We start from the raw sequence: 26,799 nt of genomic DNA, 5'->3' as shown, positions 1-26,799 counted from the left end.
TAGTGAACAAGCCAAGTCAAACCAGGAGTGTACGAGGTACCAAACACAGAGCAGGAGAGTAGTCAGTAAGCCAGGGTCAATACGAAGCAGGGTCAAATAGTTCAGAAGCTGCAGCAGGGCCAGGAAACCAAACGAGAAGAATCACAAGCAAGGAGGAACAGGAAAGGCAGGTATAAATAGACAGAGGGCGGGAGCTAGCTCCGTCTGGCCAGGCTGTGATAGACTCTCCCACTCCTAAGCCTGCCATGCTGAGTGGCGGAAGATGGAGTCAGTCTCACAGACATAGAAGCAGGTGCAGACTGATTACCTATGGGCGTTGACACAGAAGCTGTGCCTGGCAGATCCTTTACAAAACATAACATTCATTTTCTAAAACCAGACAACCCCTTTAACCACTTCCCACCGCAGCCCTTTTAGGCTATGTTCACACTGAGTATTTTGCCGAGTTTTTTGACCCGGAAACCGCGTCGCAAAACTCGGCAAAAACGGCCCGAAAACGCCTCCCATTGATTTCAATGGGAGGCGTCGGCGTCTTTTTCCCGCGAGCAGTAAAACTGCCTCGCGGGAAAAAGAAGCAACATGCCCTATCTTCGGGCGTTTACGCCTCTGACCTCCCATTGACTTCAATGGGAGGCAGAGAAAGCGTATTTCACGGTGTTTTATGCCCGCGGCGCTCAATGGCCGCGGGCGAAAAACGGCACGAAAATCGCAGCGAAAATCGGCGTGCAGGGAGAGGAAAATCTGCCTCAAAGTTCCAAACGGAATTTTGAGGCAGATATTCCTCCTGCAAAATACTCCGTGTGAACATAGCCTTACAGTTTTTCATTTTCGTTTTTTCCTCCCCACCTTCCAAAAGCCATAACGATTTTATCTTTCTATCGATATAGTCCAATGAGGGCTTGATTTTTGCAGGACGAGTTGTAGTTTTTCGTAGCACCATTTATTATGCCATATAATGTACTAGGAAGAGGGAAAAAAACATATTTGTGGGGTAGAAAATGAAAAAAGCAGCATTATCTCCATTGTTTTTTGCGCGTCGTTTTTACGGAATTCACTGTGCAATTAAAACAACATGTTAACTTAATATATTTAGTATCGCAGTAATCGTATTGACCCACAGAATAAAGTTTTTTCTATATTTTACTACTTTTACAAGTGTAAAAAATGTAATTTATTTTGTGTCACCAAATTCTGGGAGCCATAACTTTTTTATTTTTCCGTCGATTAAGTGGTATGAGGGCTTATTTTTTGTGGGATAAGCTGTAGTTTTTAATTATACCATTTTGGGGTACATGCACCATTTTGATCACTTTTTATTTATTTTTTTGTGGGAGATGAGGTGACCAAAAAAATAGAGATTCTGGCGTTTCTAATAATTTTTTTACGGCGTTCACCGTGCGGGTTAAATAATGATATATTGTAATAGTTCAGACTTTTACGGACGCGGCGATACCAATTATGTTTATTTGAACATAATTGTTTTGTTTTTTTTACTTTTCATTTTTTATATATGTTTTTTACATAAAAAACAAACTTTATTTTACTCATTTTTACTTTTACCAGCGATTGTTAGATTGCCTGCATGATATACTGCAATACTAATGTATTGCAGTATATCGTAATTCTGACAGGCTTCTATTAAGCCCTGCCGGAAGATGGCGGACCTGGGGGCCTTCATTAGGCCCCCAAGAAGCCATAGCAACCATCGCCCCCCCGTCATTGCGTTACGGGGGGCGCGATGAGCTGTTAGACGGGGTCACTCCCTTCTTTCTAACAATTTAAATGCTGCGGTCGCTATCGACCTCAGCATTTAACAAGTCAAACGAGCGGGCTCGAGCTCGAGCGCGATTCTGCTTGTTAATCTGAAGAGTGGGTTGTAATATACAGCCGACACCGGCATCGTAAGGAGCGGGTTCACTCTGTGAGTCCGCTCCATACTTCCCCTACCCGACTTTGGCGTATGGATACATCAAATGTTGGGAAGGGGTTAAGGCAAAATAACAAAAAATATAAGTAAATAAACAGAACACAATGTATCAAAGAAAAGAACATCAAAACAATACATTGAATGCAAGCCCATTTGCCCCATACAAATTTTTTAATTCTAAAAAAAATGGCACTCCTCCAGTCTCCTAACTCATTAGTTAGAACCAGATATATTCAGAGGTGTAAATTGATGCGCCTGAGCCCAAATACAAAATTTGTAACATCCCCTTTCTTATCTACCATATGTCATATATGATACTGGCACCTTCTTAGGCCGGGTTCACACAGGTCGGATACTCTGCGTAAAAACTTTGCAGTGTATCCAACCTGGAACCAGCAGCACACTCCGTCCATAATACTGCACCACATTGTGGTGCACTTTTTCGGCCTGAATTTCCGCTGCGGAAAGCTGTGCTGAAAACAAGTCCAGACTACAGGAAGAAGCAGGGAGTTCTGGGTAAGTATACTTTTTTTTTTCTCCTGAGTTGTAACAAACGTCGCAACACTTGTTGCAGATTTTGCATCCCCATTGAATTCAATGGGGAAAACCTGCATCAGAAAAGCAATGAAAACGCGGCATAAATTGACATGCTGCGTATTTAAAATTCCACACCGCAGGTCAATTTATTAACGTTTACGCTGCGTTTTTTTCCCACTTTGCTGCTACTGTAAATGCTGCAGAATTTCCACAGCATTTATGCTACGTGGGAACCTGGCCTTAGTCTCCATTCACATCTGCATTGGAGTCTCATTAGGGGCCTCCAAATAGAGAGACGAGACAGCACATCCAAAAAAAGAAGGCATTTATTCACCCAAATATGCAACGTTTCAATCCAATAGGACCTTTCTCAAGCATGGGAACACACACAATGTGATGAGTATATAAGGACTGGGGGTGAGCGGTGTCTTCCATATTGAGCGAGCCGTGTTTTAATACACTGTATCGTTTAACATATATTATATTATTGTTGTACTAGTTTTAGTTTAGGCACATTTTGTGTTTCCCCTTTCCCTAGTACATTATGCTCAATGGGTGCCTGCTGGCGACTTGGACCTTTTTTACCCATTTCTAAGATGGTGTTTGTGTGCCCCCTTGCCCATGCGCTTACAAGGACTAAACAGACTGACTCAGAACATATGAGAGATTTCCTGATGCATCTGTTGGGCATACGCAGTAGATAGAGTAGTCTCTTTAACACGGCTGCCTTCACTTAGTTCACAGGCATGGGCAGTGGCGAATGGGAGACGCGGAGACCGAGGAATCGTAAGTCCACATGTGATAGCTTTTTTTGTATGTTTAAATGTGTGTCTTTTAAATCAATCTCTTCACCTGGTTTTATTGGGTACTTAAGTATTGTACACCCACTAAATAGAACTTGTATATTGAACATTCTTTTTTAAACACCTTTTTAATGATCACTACACTATACTTATGTAATGTAGTGTTTGCTATTTAATATGATGACCCTATTACTTGTATTTTTTGTACTGTATCACTTAATTATATTTGCTGATTGTTAAGGACTCTTTGAGTCCTTATATACTCATCACATTGTGTGTGTGTTCACATGCTTGAGAAAAGTCCTATTGGATTGAAACGTTGCATATTTGGGTAAATAAATTCCTCCTTTTTTTTGGATGTGCTGTCTTGTTTCTCTATTTGGATTACATCAAAGGACTTTGGATCAGGTTCTGTTGAGGCTTTTACCCATATAATCATATATCTGGTGCTGTGATATTCCATTGTGTGACATTAGGGGCCTCCGTCACAGATCCAGTAGAGATGACCAGAGATTACTGGAGGAAATAGCACAGTATGCTGTGCTATTGTCTCCGGTAAGACAACGGAAAGCCGACGGAACCCATTAAAGTCAATGGGTTCCGTCGGCCGCCAGTGGTATTTGTCGTGCAATGGAACCCCCTTGCCTCTGCTATTCCCTTGTTCTGCTCCTTTGACGGAGAAGAAGAATGGAACACACTGATGCAGGTGTGAACGAAGCCTTATTTTGCAGAAGAAATTTTAAATAGGATCTACACTTTCATTAAATTTTTGATATGTCACAGAGACATATTAAAAGTTTGGATCGGTGGGGTCCAGGTGCTGAGACCCCCACCATTGCTAAAACAAAGGTGCAGAAGAGTTTATTTAAACGCTTTGCTCCTTTGGCTGTGTTCATCGTTCATAGTCAGGCTGAACACAGCTCACATAGAACGTCTATGAGCACCGTCTTCAGCTTGACAGGGAGCACCGATCACAGCCGAAGGAGCAAAGCACTCAGCTGAGTGTTTACGCACCTTTGTTTTAGCAATGGTGGGGGTCTCAGCACCCGGACCCCAACCGATCCAAACTTTTGATATGTCTCTATGACATACCAAAAGTTCAATGAAAGTGTAGTTACTCTTTAGGCCTCTTAGGCACTAGGGCCTGGATGTAGCTGCTAACTATGCACTTCCTACAGCTACACCCCTGGGTTTATTAATCATTAAATAATTATTCCCACTATATATGTTTATGGGATATGCCATAAATGTCTGATAGATGCGGGTCCTTGCTCTAGGACCTGCACCTATCTTGAGAACAGACTGCCACATACAGATGGAGAATCAATGAAAAGGTGATAGCGCTCTGTGCGGCTCTCTTCATTGATTCTCTCCCTGTCCCAGAGCTCGGACCGTAACTATCAAACATTTATGGCATATCCTGTGGATATCCCATAAATGTCTCAGCTGAAAACACCCCAAATGTTTACTACTAAGAAAAATACTATTCATATACATGACAAAAAAATTGCTAGATACGAGTAGAGTGAAGGAATAAAAGAGCGTATCCCCTTCTCTTTCAAGTTCACAGATCTCGACATTTTGAAAGACCTCCAAGACGTTGACCGCTCTCCCAGCACGGCCACGTCAGAAGTTTAAAAAACACGCTCATCATTTTTCTAACTATTTTTAAAGCATTTTTACCAACAAAAAAATAACATTAACTGGTAGCTCACAGAATGGCCCTGAATAATTCTCTTGAGTGAAGATTATTTATTATACTGATCCAGTTAGTTACTCTGGTCTAACGAATGCTGGATTCTGATAGGTCAGCCATTGCATCACATATGGGTGTGCTCACCAAACTATCCACAGACCCTGAATTTCCCCACTCTGCCTTCTATATCCTATTGCTGAGTTATCACTGTATTTCCGGTATTCTAGTCATGAATTAAGTAGACCAGGAAGGATTATGTTCCAATAGTGGAGACTAATTTACAAAAATGAAATATGGAATAAAAAATATGTTACGATCATCAGTAAGCAATGCTGCATCTGTGTTGTCGTCCTTAGCACTTTCTAGATCTTCATACACTGCATGCATTGTAAAATAAACCAGTTTATATTGCTATCAAAATGCAAATGACAAATAAAAAGAATTGTATAAAAGATATAAAAGCTGGTCACTAACTTATTTAGCATGTAGAATGTAGCAGTGCCTCTGCAAGCCAAGATATCCTCACCATATGACACAGTGAAGCTCCTTTCCAAATATAGACACCGGGCTCGTTGCGGCAGTGCCTGACAAGCATTTTACGCTTATTAATTAGGTGCATTGCAGGAAATGCACTCATTTGAATACTGAAGTTGTTCATAAACTTACAGCGCTTCTTTTTTCTTCTTTTTTTAGAGCACCATCTGGAGAGTCAGATGCTAAGTTGCATAAATACCGACTGTAATTATTTATAAAATAGATATCAATGTAATAATAGAGAATTTGCAAATTAGTGAAACAAAAGCATCTACGAGTCTAAGCAGTGCTATTTTAAAGTCGACACATAGAAATAAAACAAACTTTTTTTATTGCTTTTTTAATAATGAATTTTTATAACAAGCTAATTATAAAGGAATGGATGAGGGGGCAATCTGCTGGTAATGGTGAAAAGTTCAGATATGACCATAATATTGTAATGAATTTTAGTGTACCTATTGTGCCATAAAATAATCACTCCTTAGGCCTCATGCACACTTCAGTTATTTTCTTCAGGGTGCTATCCGTTTTTTTTATTGGATAGCACACTGACATTTCTATGGGGCCTTGCACACTTCCATTGTTTTAACGGAACCGTGTGGCCGTTCCGACAAAAATAGAACAGGTCCTACTCCTGTCCGTTATTGACGGAACAGTCTCGGCCATTCCATTCTTTTGGTCCGTTGCAACAATTTACGGATCCGTCATTAGCGGCCGTACGACAGGCAACGAATGTGTGCATGAGGCCTTGGTCAGCTGTAGGTAGTGCAGCCAGAAAAGTTGTGTTCTCCCTGCATATTTGGAGTCTTTCCTTTGTCTTTGATGATTTCTGTAAATGTATATTTTCTTTCTCCATCCTTGTCAAGTGAGTGAACTCTTCTTGATATGATGTAAATAATGTGCTGTGTGCTCTGAGCCAGTCATTTTGCTCTGAAGCGGTTTTGCGGAGAAGCTGCAGCTGCATTCCCCTCCTCCCCAACCTCTTTGTCTTCTATTTACTGTTTTACACTGGATAAAGTTTTTACTGACTAAAGAGGTTTCTGAACTTTTATAAAGAGGAACTACAGGTTGCCAGAAGGAGAGGTAGATGTCACTTTCCCTAATAATATATATGACAAAGATTCATGTAGTGACATTTAATACTGTTCTAATTATCTCGGCGTTTATTTATATATATATATATATATATATATATATATATATATATACATACATACACACACATACACACACACACACACACACATACACATACAGAAAAAATATATATAATCTTGTGAACACATCCATGTCTAGATATAATTTGGAAAAGCCAATGCTGATAAGAAAGCAGCACATTGAATAATTGCTGTAATGACTAGACTTGCTGAGACACAGTGTTATAAATGTTGTTTCAGTATATAAAATGTGTCTAGTGTGAATTGTTCATGACACTGGGGGATACCAGGCAGAGACATTTTAAAAGCACATATTTATTTGCTAAAAATTCTTTGCATGGCCTTGGTATATCAATGTCAATGCAAAGTCTAACCTCCACAGGCCTGCTACCCAACACAACACATTACGAACGTTCCCATTTGACCTTACTGGTGTCAGTTCTATATTCATGCTGAGCAAAAGTTGAGCCAAATTGAAGTTAGGATAAAAACATGTTATTCCACCTAATCTTGTCCATTTAAAGTGTCCCTCCAGTTATGTGCTGGTCTAAGCTCCCGCCAGAAATTTTAATGCGCAACAGGGGGGTTTTGTAGCCTAGGCAATTGTAGGATATGAGAAGAATCCCCGCAAAGCTCTTATGATAATTAGTAGCTTTGCAGCAGAGGCTTCCGGCGTGGTATGGTTACCACGCTATGAGACCTCTCGATTTTCCGGCTGCGTCTCAGAGTGGCATTTTCAAACTTCTGGTAGGAGAGACTGGAGAGTAGACCTACACATAACTGGAGGTACTTTTTAGTGGATAGAGTGACAACTCAAAACGTAGACCAGTTATAATAGACAGGAGGTTGTCTAAAATAGAAGGAAGACATTGTCAAGATGACAACATTTAAATATTGATCTTTTCAAGAGCAAAATTAAAAACTGGTGCCCACAAAGAATATAGAACATGTGTACAATAAGAAACAAGCACCTATTATTATAATAGGAACGTTACATTGCAACTTTCAAAGTCTTTAATAAACTATTGGGGTAAGTTACCCTTATCTTCATAATTGCTATATGTAAGCTTACAAGATTGTATGCTACATCTATTATACAGATAGAGTAGAAAGGTTTATGAGGAGTGGGTGACTTTTTGATTTTGTCAGGGTTGAATACAGTTGTAAGGAGTAAGTCTACTAAAGTGTGGAACTAACATATTAATCCATTCTATAAGCCAATTAACAGTGCCTATTTTACCTTAAAGAGGCTCTGTCACCAGATTATAATTGCCCTATCTCCTACATAATCTGATTGGCGCTGTAATGTAGATAACAACAGTGGTTTTTATTTTGAAAAACGATCATTTTTGAGCAAGTTATGAGCTAGTTTAGATTTATGCTAATGACTCTCAATGGACAACTGGGCGTGTTTTTACTTTTTACCAACTAGGTGTTGTACAGAGGAGTGTATGACGCTGACCAATCAGTGACTAATCAGTGTCATACACTTCTCATTGTTGCAGCCCAGCATGATCCACAGCACAGTGTGATTGTGCAGTGAAAGAAGTAAACACGCCCAGTTGCTAAAAACACAATACACGCCCAGTTGGAAATAAGAGAAAACACGCCCAGTTGTCCATTAGAAAGGCTCATTTGCATAAATATAAAATTGCTCATAACTTGGCCAAAAAATGATCGTTTTAAAAAAAAAAACAAAAAAAAACTTTATTGTTATCTACATTGCAGCGCCGATCACATGCAATAGGAGATAGGGATTTGATAATCTGGTGACAGAGCCTCTTTAATATAATGTCTGTTAATTAAAATTCTCAATTAATCCTTACAATTTAAACACACTCACTTTCAAATGAGTATTATACAATTATACAACTATTGGGGGTATTTTAACTACTGGGACTATTGGGTGTGTAACATCCAGGTACAGGTCAGCAATACCCTATTAGACATTTTGTAACGTGATACAGTTTTTGTCATTTACATACTTCAATGCCCATGTAATCTACTGTATGTGGGTGAAACATCACTTGATGTTAAGACCAGATTAAACCAGCATAGGTATACAATACGGAAAAAGAGGCTGGATCTTCCAATATCGAAGCACTTCACTGATCTAAGACATAGTGAGCGGGATCTTAAATTCTGCATTATTGATCATATTCCTCCACTTAGGCGCGGAGGTAATCAAATTAAAATACTCAAGACAAGAGAATTACAGTGGATCTATAGACTAAAGACTCTGAGACCTTTTGGGTTAAACGTTGATTTCCCTTTGGGTAACGCCATCTGATTGTCCCTCTTAGGGTATGTTCACACGCACTATTTACGGACGTAATTCGGGCGTTTTTGCCCCGAATTACGTTTGAAAATAGCGCCTCAATAGCGCTGACAAACATCTGCCCATTGAAAGCAATGGGCAGACGTTTGTCTGTTCACACGAGGCGTAATTTACGCACCGCTGTCAAATGACGGCGCGTAAATAGACGCCCGCGTCAAAGAAGTGACCTGTCACTTCTTTGGCCGTAATTGGAGCCGTTATTCATTGACTCCAATGAATAGCAGCGCCAATTACGTCCGTAATGGACGCGGCGTTCAGGCGCCTGTACATGCTTACGGCTGAAATTTCAGCCGTTACGGACGCCCTCGTGTGAACATACCCTTAGACCGTGCCGTAGTCAGCCTCAGTGTAATCTTGCTTTTAAACTATTTTAACTTTCACCTTCTTGTCTATTCACAGATCACAATATTTGGGAACAATGGATGAACTCACCAGAAATGTAACCGGCTAATTATGATTGTACTGTACGGGGGGGCCGTTTCGGGGGGGGGGGCGTCGGGGGGGGGGCCGTCGGGGGGGGGGGCGTCGGGAGGGGGGGCCCGTCGGGAGGGGGGGCCCGTCGGGGGTCACGAGAGCGGGGGTCTGTGAGGTAGAGAGTGGGACATGCAGAGACACACATCTTACCTGCAGTGCAGCTGGTCTTCAAGATGGCGCCTGCTCTCTCCCTGCAAACAGCTGCTCTGCTCTGTCTGACTCTGACAGGACAGAGCCATAGTGCAAAGTCAATGGGACGGGTCCCGTTCATTGACTCCTATGGACTGGAGCTGCCGTATTCCATGTCTGTATGTGTCGTTAATCGACACATACAGAAATGGAAAAAAAAATGGCAGCCCCCATAGGGAAGAAAAAGTGTAAAAATAAAAAAAAGTAACACACAAACACACAAATTAATACAAATGTTTTTAATAAAGCACTAACATCAAACTGATATTAAAAAAAAAAAATTGGTGACACTGTTCCTTTAAGACTGAGGTTTTGTTTGAACCTTTTAATAAATGTAGAGTGGCAACTATATCCTCCTTTTCTATAGCAAACTTTAACAGCCTTATCCATGTTACTAATCTAATAGCCTTTAAACAGATGCCCTATACAGGATTGAGTGGGTGGGTTTATAGGCACCTATTCACATAATAGATGTGGATGAGGTGCGTTTTTCACGCCCGTGCATCTTTTGACTTTTCCCCTCTTGGATGCGCTCCTGTCTCTCTCTCTATCTATCTATCTATCTATCTATCTATCTATCTATCTATCTATATATATATATATATATATATATATATATATATATATATATGTTTATCTGGTTGCGTGTACATATGTCTATGGATTGAGGTGCCTTGCTACATAATATAGTTACATTTATATGGGGTAAAATATGGGTTAAAAGGTGCGTAGTCTGGTCCTTTTCTTTTGGCCTTTTCCAGATTGTATTCTGGTCCCTGTACTGTATATCTCATGATTGCAGTTTGCACCGCATCTTCCCTGCGTTTTCCTTGCACACTTTTGTGGAAATCGCCTTGGAGCGATACTGACAGACGGTGTCAGTTTGCCCTTATATAATATGGCGTTCTCGGCACAGTATCTACGTTGGTGCATGCGCGGACATGTGCAGATGAACGATTCACCTCTGACATATTTAGTCTCCTGGGCATGCGCAATAGCGCACAGGGGATGCCGTGAGTAGCGCGGTTGTTTTGAACTTTAGCAGCCGATATCATCATGGTGAGTGTCTCCATTTGTTCTCTTAATGTATTCACAGGTGCCAGCAATACCTAATTGTGCACAATCATGGTTATGCACTGACTGTCAGTACGTTTTATGGATTGTAATCTATGGAGATATATACATTATGACATGACATGTTTTTTTCTATAGCACTTTGTTAACACTATGTTTTAACTATATGAGATATTCACTGTGTATGGCTAATTATTTTCTGATGCAAACCCCTCCCTCTGGATTGAGGCTTTCCTATATATGCACTGTTGTAACATGTGGTCACTAGCTTGAGAAAGGCTCAAATGTATGGTAGAGCTGAAACGTTGCTGTTTTGACTGATGGAATAAGCATATATAAACAGCAGGCGCAGGGGCGTAACTAGGAAAGACTGGGCCCCATAGCAAACTTTTGACTGGGCCCCCCCCCCTCTGCTGGGTATCACACAACCCCCCCCCCCTTGTAGATAGTGCCTCCCTATAGATTCCACCACACAAAGCCCCCCTATAGATAGCACCATACACAGCCCCCTGTAGATAACGCCATACAGCCCCCTCTGTAGATAACGCCATACAGACCCCCTCTGTAGATAACGCCATACAGCCCCCTCTGTAGATTACGCCATACAGCCCCCCCCAAAAAAAAAAAGCGGCCTATAGTTTGTCCTACAAAAGACATGCATCCCCTATCCACAGGATAGGGGATACATGTGTGATCGCTGGCAGCGATAAGGAGACCGAAAGTTCCCCGAAGTTCTCCATGACTAACCTCGGACTTCTGGCGTCTGCGCAGTTCAATAAAAATGAAAGGAGCGCTGGTCACGCATGCGCACAAGCACGACCGGTGCGCAAGTCATTTCCATGGAGCTGCAGACAGACTACGGAAGTCCGAGGTTTGCCATGGAGAACTTAGGGGGGACTTTCGGTCCCCCGTTCTCCTCATCGCTGGGCGTCCCAGCGATCCCACATGTATCCCTATCCTGTGGTTAGGGGATGCATGTCTTTTGTAGGAACAACCCCTTCAGTGGCGTCTCGCTGTAGCAGCCATAGCGGCTGCTAGCGGAGCCTGCGGCCATGGGAGGGGCCGTGCCGGCGGGTGGCACGGGCCCCCTCATGCTGCAGGCCCCGTAGAAGTCGCTACGGCTGCTATAGCGGTAGTTACGCCACTGCGCATAGGTTTGTACGGCGTAAAACTACAGCTCCCAGCATGGCCGAAACAATGATAAGGATATGCTGGGAGATGCGGTTTCACAAAAAAAAATCATACCACCATCATCTCGCTGCAGATCATACAGTGACTACAATACTGATTAGAGGCAGAATAAACATTTACATTAAGTGACTCACCGGTGACGTCTCAGATTCTAGTTCTTTTCTTCTCACTCCGGTTCAGACATCTATGATGGATTTCTCCCGGCCATGACCCATTTCTGCAGTTTTCCGTTTAGATGTCTTCAGCTTCTCACTTTTAAAACATTTATGCACCTGTAAACAAAGTTAAAATTCTCAACACCTCTAAATATAACTGTCACACACACACACACCGTGCCCCCTGTAGATAGTGCCCCCTGTAGATAGTGACCTACATAGAAGCCCCTGTAGATAGTGCCCACATATGGACTCCAGAGCTGCAAGGCAATAGTGCTAACCACTGAGCCACCGTGCTGCCCTACATATAGCTTCCCCTATAGTTAGTGCTCCACGTATAGCCCACCTCTGTAGATATTGTCCCACATATAGCCCACCCCTGTAGACTGCGCACTACATATAGCCACCCTGTTGCTAGTGCCCCACAGGTAACCCACCCCTGTATATAGTGTCCCACACATAGCCCACCCCTATAGAAAGTACCCTAAAAAATAGCTCCCCTATAGATAGTGCTCTACATATAGCCCACCCCTGTATAGTGTCTCACATATACTGCCCCACATATAGACCCCCCTGTAGATAGTGGCCCACATCCCCACATACAGACCTCCCCTGTAGCTAGTGCCCCACATATAGACCCCCCCCTGTATATAGTGGCCCACATATAGACCCCCCTGTATATAGTGGCCCCCACCCCCACATATAGACCCCCCTGTAGCTACTGCCCCACATATAGACCCCCCTATATATAATAGCCCACATAAAGACGACCCCCCCTGTAGATAGACCCCCCCCACTATAGATAATGCCATTCACATTTTTATGAGGAAAAAAATATATAAAGTTGACATACTCACATTCTCCGGTTCCCACGCTGTTCACTGGCGATGCAGACATGCTCTCTTCTGAGCATGTCTGCAGGAGCTGAACGAGCGTCCTCCAATGACGCTGATTGGCGGGGCAGAATGACTTGCCCCGCCAATCAGCACCTTCCAAGCATGGAAGCGGCGCGATGATGTCATCGCGCCGCTAGCCAATCAGTGTCATTGTAAGGCACTGGATGGTCAGGCACGGAACATGCCCGGCCATTCAGTGCTAATACATGTATTTGGCTGCCGCTAGCACCGGGGCCCCCTCCGGTGCTAGCGACACCTACAGGCATGAGAGTGCCTGTGTAAGGCTCGTCGGCGCGGGCCCCACAGTAGCGGTGCTACCCCTGTAGCAGCCATAACGGCTGCTAGCGGCGCCACCGGGCATTTGGGAGGGCGTGTCGGCTGGCGGCACGGGCCCCCTCAAGCCCCGGGCCCCGTAGCAGCCGCTACTGCTGCTACCGCGGTAGTTACGCCACTGAGCAGGCGTATGGAGCAGCACTGTAGTGAACAAGAAGCACACAGTCGATGCAAGGCTTCAAAGGAGTGACCTCTCCTTATAGCTCCCGCTAACTTTGAGAATGTCTTCATTGAGAGGGTGAAAAGTTGCTGTGAACATTTGGTGAATAATTCGAGTGCTGCTTCCCGACTATTTACTCAGCATCCTATATATACTTCATACTTTTTATGAAACATTGGATCCATGATATTTTTTAAATAGTAGTCCAATGAGCAAGTTTTATTTTTCATCTTTTTTCAAGCAGACAGATGGAGAAAATTTGGTTCAAACTATGATACGCAAACGTCAGGCACATGGATTAAAGTTACGTGATCTACATAATAGGGAATCACACTTATTTTGGTATATTGGGCAAAACCTGATAGTATGAGTACTGGTAAATAAAGAAGAACATTACAAGGGAATGTGCCATGAAGACAAGCCCTTACTATTTGCTCCGTTAAGGCATGTGGATGTCATAGAGGGGGTACCCAACAATAACAGATGACCACAAGTGGTTAAAAAAGCCGAACTAATGGGGATCAGCTGATTGCCATGGCAGCTTCATTCTAGGAAGGTGTTATCCAGATGGAATTCCCCTTTATTTACAATTAATACAATACAGGTATTGCATAAAAATGTGTCCACCCTTACATTTGCTTTAATTTTTGTAAAGGACTCCAATTTATCAGGAAACAAAATTCAATATCACGACATAACTATTGACAAGCTGCAACTCACATCACAACCACTGAGTGGCCATGCATAGATACACATAGAATTGGCATCTCGTGAGAATCGGGAAATCATGTTTCTTTTTAAAGCTGGTCATCTTGCGTCACACATCTAAGGATATGTTTAGCTGGAGGAAAGGTAAGGAAGATAACATCTGTACATTTGGCGCAATATGTAATATTGAGTTCCCTGGCCACTATGAACTTGTGATGTAGCCTGGTGTTTTACAATGTATTTAATTCCAGTTAAACCCATGTATAAAGCCATGCTGCTATTTATTTAATTATTTTTCCAAAATGCCTTGCAAAATTTTGTTAGCCAAATGTCAGCTCCATCAACACAGTATCAAACAACCCATTAATAGCGGATTGTAATTACACAGACAAATTGTGAATGTAATTGTTCTGGGTCTTCAAAGTGCAAAGCAACTAGATCTGTCAAATTGCTATTTTCACATGTAATTACATTAGTTAAATAATAAAGCCACCCAAATAATATTATATCATAGACAGGCAATTAAAGTAAGGGGTAGGTCAGCAACATCATACATACACAATACTTGGTTTATCCCCAATCTGAAAGTGGAATTATTCTGTAGAAATACAGTAGGATATTTAGAGTCATCTATACGCAGACAATAATGCTAACGTTTGATCGGATATTGTCTAAATAGGTCAGTGGAAGTCGTGTGTCTGTTTTAACAATGGAATGAACGGAATCACACCAGAATACTGTATCTCTCTGGGAAATTAAGGTGAAATGACCTCTAATGCATGAGAACAGCTATCTCTTATAGGCTTGGAGAAACACTGTCAAAACATTCAATACACTTTCTCCCCATCGTGTCATCTGGTCAAACCGGCTTCATTTATATTTTCTCTCAGTGGAATGTATAAAACTCTTTATTGGTTGGACAGGTGGATACAAATAGGCCAATTTCTCCGGTCTGCTATACGTAGCCCTCTTAATAAAAACATCCACAGAAAACATTTCACATCATTTACCTAGAATGTTTGATTGATGGATCATCTGAACGCGAGACATTAACCAAATAAAAATGTGAAAAATAAACAGGTTTTTCCCCAAGAGTACTGTAGTATTCCAAAATGGCATACTCTTTTATATGAATTAAAATGGTGTGAATCTTTGTATAAATTTAACATGCTTTTATAGTTACCAAAAAATATTGGAGACCAGTCAGGTTTGTAATACCTTTTTAGTTGCCCTTATGACATTATAGAACATTATAGAACAGTGTTTTGCAATGTTTCTAAGCCAAGTAAACCCTACACAAATAAGTTACATCAAAATAACCCTAATACTAGTCTCCCTAAGAGACTTGTGGTTTACATGTACGACAAACAGGGAACCTGGATTTTCGAACAATGAAACACAAACGTTTTTTGATACAAAATCAATAGACACTATTGATGATTCCATCTTAAAATATCATGACCACCAATGGTCTTACTAATACAGAATATCAAAGTCTTATGAAATTGTATATGTAAAGTATAACGTACTTTGAAGTAAAAATTTTGGCAAACTGGAGCAGGCTAGGGTCCTAGTCTAAAAATATTATTCTCTGAGGTCCTATGATGCCAAGTTTCCTGTATTGTTTTCTTCAGATCATGACAGCTGATCACCAACACAGATCTGTCACATCATCTCATGCATCCTTTGCATTAAACAGTTTTTTCCAGTTTGGACAACCCCTTCCCTGAAGATGAGCTGATCACAGGGGGTTCCTGCTGCCAGGACTTCACCGTTAAGTCCTAATGTGTGGCTGTAGGGAAATTGAAGTACTACATAACACCTGAGCAGGGGACGCCCCCTGTTTCTTTCAGAATCTTATATGGTATATAAATAGGAGTGGGTTTGTCTAAAGCAGAATCCTCCTTTAATAAATTATTAATCTGATGAGTATTACAGAAAGCAATATAGTATTACTTTATTATTAGGGTGATGTTTATGACACCACTCCATGAAGACTATGAGGGTCATGATCCAGGCAAAACCAACATTTTTACATTTGGAACCATAGTTTCCCCTTTACCGATGTAAACTTTGAAATATGGATTTTTTTTCATACATTTCAGGAAATCCTATTTTAAGCACAATGGGCGGAATTTACTTAAACTGGAGTTTCATACAATCAGAAGCCCGCTGGATTAAAATGCGCTAAATCTGTACGCTGTCTAAACTGAAATCTACTGTACATCAGCTCGTAGAAATTTATGGCACAAATTACAGTAAATTTGTTGGGCAGCTGGTCCCTCCGACCACTTTTTTTCAGAAAAGTGGCGAGATTGGTTGTCTAAAATGTTCAAGCAGCAGATATGAAAAAGGGAAATAGTATTTATAGAGGTTAAAGACCTACAGATTTAACTAATGAAAAAAAACAGACTGCTTTTACAATCAAAGCACAAAATACACATACATATGTCGCCTCTTTATCTATTACGAATCATGGTTCGATTACAGCGTTACAAGGAAGAAAATAATGTTTACCCTAAAGCTTGTACTGTTCTTACTCCGTTTAATTCAATTGCTTATTCATGTACTGGAGACTCTAGAAATTGGGTTTGCAAATGTTTCTAGACAGATTACTATCAACAATATGATGCTGATGAAATCATTGCACTCACCTTCAGGTTCACCACACAATGTGCATTGAGACTCTGTTAAGACAAGGAAACAAATGATAAGGATTTTAGCTTTTCTAACATTGTAATATTGAAAATTTTTGTTTGAAAGTGTATTTCTAATATCAAATATAAAAGCAACGGTGCCAACTGCTATGGAATTTAATATGGACATGAATACGGTATTTCAAATTATAAAAGCTTGTCATAAAATATCTTCAAAACCTTATAATTTAATCAATTCCTTCATTATAAGAGACATATATTTTAGAATAAAATAATAAGATCTTCTAAAGCTGTCCCACACAAAAAAAAGGATATTTTTGAGTGTATCATGCCGATTTTCAAAAGACCCCCAAAAATCGAATATCTATGGGGGCCGCCTAAAAAGCAAAGGGAAAAAGACAGGTTGGGAATGAAACCGCAATAGGCTGTAGTTAGAGAGTGAAAGCCATTGTGAAATATAAAGAATTATAATTCTAGTAATTAATAGTGTGAATAATAGGAGTTTATTATAATAGTAATTATTATTAGCAATGGGGATACCATGGCACTGTGAGAGTGGTGCCCCAGTGTCTCCTTTGGGCAGTGGTATCCATGGTGCTGATTAATCTGGCACACGCAAAAGTGGATGTGATTGTAAAGGCCCATTTACGCAGGCCAATAATGAGTAACGGCACCGATCATTGTCCTGTGTAAACAGGTCAGTGATCAGCCAACGAACGAGCAAACGTTTGTTCGTCGGCAATTTCATTTTTTTATGCTGCCCCGAAAATTATCTGGAATGGTACAGATAAAGATATTAACTAATACAATACTGGAATTGTATTATGAGGTATAGGTTAGTCGCCCTTTTATCGGCGACTAACCTATAGCTCTAAATTATATTTTAGATATTCTTATAGTCTGAACAACTACAACAAATAAAGACATTTTAGTGGTGAAAATGTAAAGGTTGACGTTAGAATTTCTAAAATAACTCAGAATCCAATTTTACGCTTTCATTGTTGTTTAAATAAAAATGCTGTACGTTGGAGCTCTCAGAAAAATCTCAAAATGTACATTGTTCGTTTGATTTAACCTGCATTTAACTCGCAAAAATAGATGAGGACTGGGCATTTTTGTACACATGATCACTATGACAGAGCCACTTTAAAGGGGTTTTCCAGTCCCTAAAAATTGATTATCCTCAGGATAGTTCATCAATAGCTGATGGGTCGGGGTACGACTCCCGGGACCCCCGTCGATCAGCTGTTTTGAAGGGGGTGCAGCACTTGTAAGAGCGCTGCTTCCACTTCATTTCTACTTGCTCACTGTGAATTGTCGACACACATGTAGTGGCGATTCACAGTATTGCAGCCTTCTCACATTGAAGTGAATGGGAGAAGAAGGCTGCAATACTATTAATCACCTTTACATCTGTGTCAATAAGTCATAGTGAGCATGTAGAAATGAAGGGAAAGCAGAGCTGGTACGAGCACTGGACCCCATTCAAAACAGGTAATAGGCGGTGGTCCCGGGGATCGGGCCCTGAGCGGTCAGATATTGATGGCGTATTCTGAGGATAGGCCAACAATTTTTAGGGACTGTAAAACCCCTTTAAGGAGAACAATATCAGGGTGTACTACTGTATGCATGATAACCGAATTCAAATTTGTATTTTACGTTCATGCAGTTATCTCTCAGTTTGCCAGCAATATTTATTTCTAATGACACTCAGGTAGGAGGAGAATCTATCTACTTCCTCCCTCTTTGATATCACTATTGAACTGTACTGCACTCCTTGTTTTTCAATTTTAAATAAAAGAATAAAATGTAGGTGAAGACTCAGGCCTGCCTTACACTAACCTTATCTTCTGCACAAATAAATCATTATTTGCTGATACAATAACATAATAGTTTAGGAAGGGTAAGATTTTTTTTTTGCACCGTAATTGACTGCCAAAAAACATGGCTGTTTTACAGAGGCGTAACTTGAAGCTCCTGAACTCAAATTCAAAACCTGTAACAGGGCCTGCAACTTTTAAGCTGGTTTTATATTATTGGTCTCCTTATATGGCACCACTTTCAACTTTATCTACATCCTCAGGATGTGGATACAGTTGAAAATAATGGCAGAACAGTCACAGGCATCTGGGCCCTGGGCAAATAGCATGAGTATGTCACAGCATCTCATCTCTGGTGGCAGGCCGCAGACAGCACAGACTGGAAGAGGCCAAAGCCATCCGCTCATCGTGGGAATGGGGTTAGGTGAGTATTATTTTATTTTCAGGGCTAATATTACTGTGGCGGAGCACAAAAAGAGCATTAATTCTGTGTGTGTGGGAGAACAAAAGGGGGCATTATTGCTGTGTGAGGGCATGAAGAGGCACTATTACGGTGTGAGACCCAGAAGGGCACTATTACTGTGTGGGCCTAAAAAGGACAATATTACTGTGTGGGGCCTAAAGGTGGCGCGATTACAGTTTGGTCACTATTAATATGACACTATTGTTTTCAGGGGTACTATCGCCTTGTGGCTAGATAGAGAAGAAAAGGCAGAGTGAATAACTCTTATCAGAGAAGACATCCCCATTCAGTCAAAACCCTTCCCATTAATGTGTCTAAAAAAATTCACCTATACATTTATAGACATAGTAAGATAAAAAAAAAAAAAACAATGCTCTGGAGGGGGTCCTTCATGAAACCTTCGCAATGTGTTTAAATGGCCCTGGCAAAAAAAATAAAAAATAGGGAGAGGTAGAGGGGGACAATCTGGATGACTGGCTCAAAAATGAAACAGCTACACAACAGCTAAAATGGCTGACAGTGGAAGCAGTTAGACAGCTACTTCCTGTACACTGAAGGCAGTCTAAGTAAAAAGCATCTCAGGTTGCCAGAAAAGGACTTCACATACCTAATATACATAAAGACCTAGGAGAACGGTCAATTTTATATTTTTGTCTGGATGTGCAGGTAAAGTAAAGTAAATGACTGACTACACCTCTGAAATCACTGTATCTCTGTGTTTCTTGTTACTATACTATTTAAATTTGTCACAGAGGTCAATAGAATTTTGATCTGTGTAAAATTTATTGCAGGCAGATCAATTAATGGTCATTGTCACACATTTTCAGCCTGTTCTTTTTTTTCCTTTGAGGTTCCTTATTACAAGAGATACCCATGTTATTCAACATTGTTGTGTGTATTTTTTCATTCAGGCTGCTATTTCGGCAGGAGATTTTTTTTCTGGGAGCTTTAAAAAAAGAACTTGCTTGTCTAAAGAGATATAGCTATAGTAGTTTTATATGTCACCAGCCTCAATGTTCTTAAAAGGGTTTGTCTTAGTACATACATCGATGTACTGAACGAAGTGGCAGGGGCACTAGCAAAGCGCCATCCCACTTTTTCTCTTTTGGCTATGGTGTATGGCCCACCATGTGGCTTCTGGAAACAGCTAAACAAAGCCAAACGGATAGCATCAATACAAAGCAATGGTCCCAATAACAAAGTTTTTGAACAAACTGGATCTAAACAAATACTCCTAAATCCAAATGAACACCTACTGTATAGAGACATGAATGCTAGACCCAAGGAATGCAACAAAAAAGACAAAACTTTTCTAAGTAAAACGTACGTTGGGTGTTTCTGGGTATGCATGGCTACTGGTCTCAGGCACTTGCCACATATACTTTTGCATCTTTTAAGGCACTTGCCTTACTAACTATTGCATCGCTTTGATAGGCTTGCAGGTTTTTATGTATTGATTCATAATGTTAAATTTTTTACTCTTTCTTATGTGCACTGGTAGCTTGACCATCCTGCGCCTACTATTAGAACCTGAATTACAGGTCTGGTGTATTGCTCATCTTCCTTACTTATGTGACCAGATATTTTGTCCATAATACCCAATTTTGTTTTATGTGGTTTGTACCTTTTTCTTTTTACAATATGTATGTTTTTAATGTAGATCAATAAATGTTATACTTTTTTATTGCATTTCTTGGGTCCAGCACTCTTGTCTCTATAGGTGCTCAAAGCCAAAAGGATATCAATTGGCACAGGGCTTTTCTAGAGTCACTGCCACTTTGTTCTGGTGAGTGACGGGGCAACAGTGGTCGAATCCTCACCAATTAAACATTAATGGCATATCCTAACGATATATCAGTAATGTCTGTACTGAAGCAACTTCTTTAAGTCAGGTTCTGATGGAGAAAACAAATCCAGAAGTTACTTAATTGTTCAAACCAGCAATGATTTTTCTTACAAGAATTTCTTTGATGCTTACTTTCAGTTGCTCGGTGAGGCTTTCATTAATGACACATGTCTAATGCATTGACAATTGATGTTGCTGTCACAATGCAATAACTTTACAAATAGTTGGGAGAGTTAGATCATCAGTCGTCTAAATCATTCGTGAAGAAGACACATTTTAGTGTTGACTACGTAATGTCTAAACCAGGAGTTGTAGAAAATATTGTTAGTAAAATGTTAACCTCTAAGTCTAGAATTTCAAAGTTAAAGAGTTGGCAAATAGCCAAGTAAAAATACAAGTGGTCTCGGATGTGGTCAGTATTTCTCTGGGGTCACAAAACTTCTTTATCCTGTTTCTAATATACGTCATTTACATAGTCATATACCGTAGATATCGTTGATATATGTATTATTTTGGTGATTTCACTGTTTTGGTTGATCCCTAGCTATCAAGAAAACAATCACTTATAAACCTATAAAATATGAGGAAAACTATTTTTTAAGTATTTACTGTGCATTTCTACTACATCGTATATATTTTTAATAAAGCATATGCTAAATTGATTTCTTTACATACTTAATGCTTTTTCTATTCTCCGCTGAATTAAAGTGGTTCCCTAGGTTTTTTTTTTTCCTTTAGTCTATAATTGGTAGTTAGTTACTTGATCATTTTCTTTTTCTCACTGGCGATATAGTTACTTTAGTTCATTGTTATTCTACCTCTTGCTATACTGGAAATCTACTCTCTTTGCTCGGATTTCCTGGTGAGCTATTTTCTGCCGAGCAGGGCGTCATTGAAGGCAGAATGGGCGCGATAATAGCCAGGATACTGTGACTCCTAATTCCTCCAGATAAGCGATTTACATATCGCGTGCCCCGATTTATGGCTTTTGAAAGTGGCATATCCAGATAAGTATTTACAATCAGAACAGAATCATTGCCTCAGTTTAATATCATAACATGTAGTGACAAGTTCTCTTTAAATGTGGCTCAACAAATAAATTGATGACCTCTGATCTACAGTAAATCTTTACATTTATGCACAAGTAAGCATTTACTGATATGTGCATGTGCTTCAATTAAACAATATAACATCATTCAAAGGAGAGGAAGCTCCAGGCCACAGTAACAATCATGATGTCAGAAGTAGGTTATATCAGCGGATCTACCAGGGGCGTAACTAGGAAAGACCGGGCCCCATAGCAAACTTTTGACTGGGGCCCCCCCTCCCCTGGGTGTCACACAGCCCCCCTTGTAGATAGTGCCTTTTTTACAGCCCCCCTGTAGATAACGCCATACAGTCCCCCCTGTAGATAACGCCATACAGCCCCCCTGTAGATAATGCCATACAGCCCCCCTGTAGATAACGCCATACAGCCCCCTGTAGATAACGCCATACAGCCCCCCTGTTGATAACGCCATACAGCCCCCACTGTAGAGAACGCCATACAGCCCCCACTGTAGAGAACGCCATACAGCCCCCCCTGTAGGGAACGCCATACAGCCCCCCTGTAGGGAACGCAATACAGCCCCCTGTAGGGAATGCCATACAGCCCCCCCTGTAGGGAACGCCATACAGCCCTCCCCTGTAGGGAACGCCATACAGCCCCCCCTGTAGGGAATGCCATACAGCCCCCCCTGTAGGGAACGACATACAGCCCCCCCCTGTAGGGAACGCCATACAGCCCCCCCTGTAGGGAACGCCATACAGCGTCCGCAACCCCCCAAAAAAATGCGACCTACAGTGTGTCCTACAGAAGACATGTATCCCCTATGCATGTGTGATCGCTGCCAGCGATAAGGAGAACGGGGGACCGAAAGACCCCCGAAGTTCTGCATGACTAACCTCTTACTTCCGGCGTCTGCGCAGCTCAATAAAAATGAAAGGAGCGCTGGTCACGCATGCGCACAAGCGCGACCGGCGCTCCATTCATTTCTACGGACCTGCCGACACAGACCCCGGAAGTCCGAGGTTTGTGGTGGAGAACTTCATGGGACTTTCGGTCCCCCGTTCTCCCTATCAATGCCAGCGATCACACATGTCTTTTGTTTAATGGCAGAGCGGGGAGATACTTCCCTGCTCTGCCGTAGTGTTCAGTGGCGTCGCGCTGTAGCAGGCATAGCGGCTGCTAGCGGAGCCTCCGGCCATGGTGGGGGCCCGTGCCGGCGAGCGACACGGGCCCCCTCATGCCGCGGGCCCCGTAGCAGCCGCTAAGGCTGCTACGGCAGTAGTTACGCCACTGGGATCTACTTTAGCTTTTGATTGTAAATATGCTGCTGTATGTGTTTAAGGATTAGAAAAATTGAATAACGTGATGTTTTACTTACCTTTTCTCCAGTGTGACTTCATTATAAAGAGCTGATTTTAGATTACTGTACTGAAGTACATTAACAAGATATTTATGTTCTAATGAATAGCATTAGTATTGAGGATGTAACATGAATACTCAAGTAGCTGCCATCAATATAGTAGCGTTGTTGGAAATTTGGCACTCACAGCATTGCATGGCTAATTATCTCCTTAATCTAAAATAGATTAACTGCATGGATATGCCTCTAAAATACCAAATATCAAGAGTTGGAATTAAAACCGGTTCCATCATGACACCACCATGTGCAGGCACTGAGTGTGCCAGCAGATATAGGAAGCAAGCAGCAAAAAAGTAAGCAGTAACTCGGCACACTGAACATTCAGCCATGCTCTAAAGGAACAGGTAGCAATGGATCTCAAAGTGAGAAGAATAACGCTTTTTTTTTTTATACTTCTGTGTTTCCCCAGAATTATTATTATTGCATCAGGTGTTCGTTCTATGGGATAGCCTCAATTTAAGTTGAAAGTAGAGGTCTCAAGTTGAAAAACAATGCAATATTAAATGCATTGCCAAGGTAGCTTGAGGATACCACTGCAAACTGAAAAATCATCTTCTAGGCCAGTGCTTCTCCAACTATAAGGCAGGCCTTATATGTTACAGCCAACATTTCATAAGTAATGAGTGGAATCGGAGAGGACTCAGATTCCGCTAGTTTAACCTCTCATATATGTCATGGTCAATAGCGACCGTGGCATCTAAACCATTCGAAAAAAGCGGCGGCACCCTCCTGCAGCCCATCGGCACCCTCTGCGATGGGATGGTGGGGTGACGATACTTGTCATGGCAGCCTAGGGGCCTAATGAAGGCCCCTAAGTCTGGCATCTTTCAGATTCTATTAAGCCCTGTCAGAGGCAGGGCTTATTAGGAGCTGTCAAAAAACACAGTAAAGTGCAATAATTAAGTGTTTCATTTTATTATGTAAGTGATCCAATTAAGTGTTGCAGTTTATTGTGTAAGTGATCCAACGATCGCTGGTTCAAGTACCCTAGGGTACTAATAAAAAAAGTAAGTTTTTTCTTTATGTACAAATGAAAAGTTCAAAAAAACATACATTTCTTATTCCCTCCCAATAGCAATCCAAAAAAACACAAAAAACATTGATATCGCCAAATCCATAAAAGTCAGAACTGCTACAATATAACATTATTTAACCCACACGGTGAATGTAAAAAATAAATAAAATTAATGCGAGAATTGCTGTTTTTTGGTCACCTCGTCTTCGACAAGAAATGTAATAAAAAGTGTATTAAAAACCTGTCCCGCAAATATCAAAGCCCTCATACGGTTGTATCGACAGAAAAATAAAAGTTATGGCTTTTAGAAGGTTAAGAGGAAAAAACAAAAATTAAAGATGAAAAATGGCTGTGGTGGCAAGGGGTTAATTATGTGTGGATAAAGGGAGATGTTGTCCACATGAACCAATCAGATTCTAGCTGCCTCTTTACTTAGACAATGAATGTCAGAGTAAAATAGCTTCTAAGGCGGAAAAAAATAATATGTCCATCCAGTTCAGCCTATTATTCTGCACTGTTGATCCAGAGGAAAGCAAAAGCTCCATGAGGAAAAGCTAATTTTTCACAGAAAAATCCCTGGATCAACGACAAATCTCCTGTAATCCAGTAACTATAACTTGTAATATTTTTACACCCAAGAAAGACATCCAGGCCCCTCTTGAACTCTTTCAGTGAATTTACCATAAAAACTTCCTCTGGCAGAGAGTTCTATCGTCCCACTGCTCTAACAGTAAAGAATCTGCATCTATGTTTGTTTATAAACCTTTTTTCCGTCTAGATGTAGAGGATGCCACCTTGTTATACTAACAGTCCTGGGTATAGATAGATTGAACATATTCGTTGCTTTAGGCAACTCTTTTTTTTTTGTCTAGTTTTAATAAATGTAATATTAACTGTAATCTTATTGCGATATCCTTTTATTGTGACCGATAAGCAGCCACTACATTGTAATGAGCATGAAGTAACAGATTTAAGATTGATCTAATTCTAGTTGTTTTAATTCAAATATTTCTTGAAGACAGAGCAGTGTAGTTTATGGAGAACAATATCTTCTAACAGAAGTCATGTCTCATTTAGCCTGATGGCAAAAGTGGAAGCAGAAATAGAAACAGATGGAAAGTGTGGGTCTGGGAAAAGCAGAAGGCTCCAAATTAAACACTCACAAAGCTTTGTAAAGCATTAAGGAATACTTAGGGAAGCTTCATGAAGCTTTACAAAATATAGATAAATCCAATAAGTGCACAGTCCCCATAATCCTCTTTGGAATCAGACTCAAGTCTCAGGGTTAGGTATCTCCAGAGAGGAATAAAAGTGAAGTTGGATGGAGGCATAAAACCATTACAGGAAAATATAATTATATTACTTACTACTTTGATTGAATGGGTTTACAATTCATCTAAAAGTAAACGGTACACAATGGAACCACGTATTTCTGTAACTACATTATGTAATGTAACCAAGAACAGCTGTAGTACTGTCCAGTTTGCACACAATAATACTGGCAGCTAGTTCAAGTTGTAGTCAATAGGTTTGTGACTAAAGGGGGTTTTACACTGGGCGATTATCGTGCAGATGAGCTTTCATATAACGCTCATTGCCGATAATTGCACTGTGTAAACAGGGCAGCGATCAGCAGATGAGCGAGCAAACTCTTGATCATCTGCTGATCATATAGTTTTAAAAAAGTAAAATATCATTGTCGGCAGCACATCTCCCTATGTAAACAGTGAGAAGCGTTGCCGACATGATAATAACGTACAGGGACGAGCGATCGGAGTAACGACCGCATGTCCCCATCCATAGCTCCGTGTGACAGGAGCAAACGAGCGAAGATCAATGATGTTTTGTTGATCGGTGCTCGCTGCACCGGCCGAGTGTCGGCCTGTGTAAAAGGCCCTTAAGGGACTTATGATGGAGCCTTTTATATAAGGACTTCATTACATCCTCTTCACTCACTCACTAACTCAATCTATCTAATACTTGAATAAATACATGGTACTGCAGTGACATGAAATATATAGAGTCCAGTGGTCTTTGACCAGATTAATCTGGAAATGAATGGGAAAAAAAATCCTGTTTCTTTTTGTACTTCCTTTAGGCTGGTTCACAAGTGGGGTTGGCAGGCTAATAGTGAAAATAGAGGAGGGAATATCGCTTAAAACGAATTAATATTGTAAGTAATGTGATTACGGTTTGATTTTAGAAAGTCTTTTAAAGAGGATATGTCACCAGTTTATTCATTCCCTATCTCCTGAATAATCTAATAGGTGCTATGATGCTGATCACTACAGTGATTTTTTTCTCAAAATTCTATTATTTGCAAAGTTATGAGCATTTTACTAAATATGCTAATATGGC

General features: G+C 40.8%; 1 protein-coding gene across 2 annotated transcripts in view; it reads right to left on the bottom strand.

Moving 5' to 3' along the window:
- The window catches only part of DLGAP2 (DLG associated protein 2), a 500,472-nt gene that overhangs the window by 330,499 nt on the left and 143,174 nt on the right, over nt 1–26,799 (bottom strand). Inside the window, exon 2 of one of the 2 annotated variants that reach the window (XM_075861923.1) lies at nt 16,827–16,859. The exons of the other annotated variant lie outside the window; for it this stretch is intronic. The gene's annotated coding sequence lies outside the window, so the exon portion shown is untranslated. The remainder of the gene's footprint in view (nt 1–16,826; nt 16,860–26,799) is intronic. 2 annotated transcript variants of the gene reach the window in all.

This window comes from Rhinoderma darwinii, chromosome 4 (assembly GCF_050947455.1).
Source record: "Rhinoderma darwinii isolate aRhiDar2 chromosome 4, aRhiDar2.hap1, whole genome shotgun sequence".
Lineage (NCBI taxonomy): Eukaryota > Metazoa > Chordata > Amphibia > Anura > Rhinodermatidae > Rhinoderma > Rhinoderma darwinii.
Note: the sequence above shows the minus strand (reverse complement) of the source record. Positions and strands in the feature narration are given on the sequence as shown.